Below are 1,619 nucleotides of genomic sequence, written 5' to 3'. Positions count from 1 at the left end.
GCTGCCGAGGAGGTAAAAGCAAATGCTTCATAACCTCACCCAACCGTTTATGGAATGCAGCCTTCATTGAATTGATGAGCCCAATGACGAAGAGTGCACCGATGAAACTGGAGGGATTGTACGAGTCTGTGTACAATGCGAGGTGGCATCATGTCTTGGAGGTATGTGACGGCGAGGAGACGGGACTGGAGGTGAGGGAGGGGGAACCACCGCAGTCATGGACGTACAAGGCAGTTGGCCGAACCCTCGAAAAGGATGACGATGTGCAGCAATCCGGGGCACCACGTCCCAGGCTGATGGTGCTCACCTCGGACAGGGGATGGCCGTACTCGTGGGAGGAGAATAATTCCATTCGTGACTGCTACCTGAACTGTGAGGTGGAGCGAGTGTGGCAGATCGTCAAGGGCGATCTCACCGAATTGTTCAGCACTCGCGGTGGGACCGACTTTGAGCCCAAGAAGCGTGTGTTGATTGGGACGCCCGGGATCGGGAAATCGATGAATGCCGGCTCGTACCTCCTCTACCAGCTGCTGCACTGCGATGCGGAGAGACTCCAAGTGGTTGCGTACGTTATTGGGAGAAAAGCATTTCTGTTTGACAAGATCACAAAAACGGTGTCACTGTACAAGGGTGACCCCAGGATTGAGGATGTTGTAAAAATTTTTTCTTTGCGTGGTTTTAAGGGGTATTTTATCTACGACGTGGCATTGAAGGGTTGTCAACCGGCTGCTGGTTTGCCTTGCAGGGGATGGGGCATGATTGTGGTGACACCACCAGACAAAAACGAAAATGAACGGTGGACAAAAAAAATGGACGCTACTGCAATCGTAACGAATTGTCCCGAAGAAAACGATGTGAGGGCAATGTGCATTTGGATGAAGCGCAATCAGATTCCGCAGGAGCAAGCGGAATACTGGAAGGAGGTGAGGGGCCGCATGAATAACGTGGGACCAATTCTCCGCTTCATATTTGGCAAACAGGCATGTGATGACCGCATTAAGGCGTGTCAGCAGGCCGTGGATGGGTCGACCGCCTCGGAATTAGAGCGTAATTTGGGTATTGGCTGCTGTTACTCGTCCAATGACAATGACTTGTCTCGAAAGCTTGTGAAGGTTGTCCGAGTACGACGAGGATACAATTTTGAGTCGCCTCTGACTGTACTGATATCTCCCCACCTCGAACGTGAAACATTGTCCAGGTTGGAGAGTGAAATGAAGCAGTCCGATTTTATTTTTTTTGTTTTGAGGTTCTGGGATTATGTCCCACCATATCTTATTGGAAAGTGTGCCGTATCCGCATTTTTGAATGAGGATTTCCTGCGTGCGATAAGACTTAAAATCAAGGAACTGAGGCCACCAGGACGACGTGGGCCACACAGCTGTGCGCTGAAAGAGCACTCAGACAAGAGCTTCACCAGAAAAGAGGTTCTACCGCCACCGGAACGCCTTTCCAATCCGGTTGCTATGGACCACTGGGTGCTGTACGAGCCCAAAGTCCAAAACTTTCCGCTGGTAGACGGCTTTTTCTTTGTGGACTCAAATCCGAAGACGCTGGTTGGGCTGCGGATGGCTACGGCGGGTGGGCACCACCCGACAACCAGCACTGTGAGGCAGTTCAAT

The sequence above is a fragment of the Trypanosoma cruzi genome, genomic scaffold (assembly GCF_000209065.1).
Source record: "Trypanosoma cruzi strain CL Brener 1047053512425 genomic scaffold, whole genome shotgun sequence".
Classification (NCBI taxonomy): domain Eukaryota; phylum Euglenozoa; class Kinetoplastea; order Trypanosomatida; family Trypanosomatidae; genus Trypanosoma; species Trypanosoma cruzi.
Note: the sequence above shows the minus strand (reverse complement) of the source record.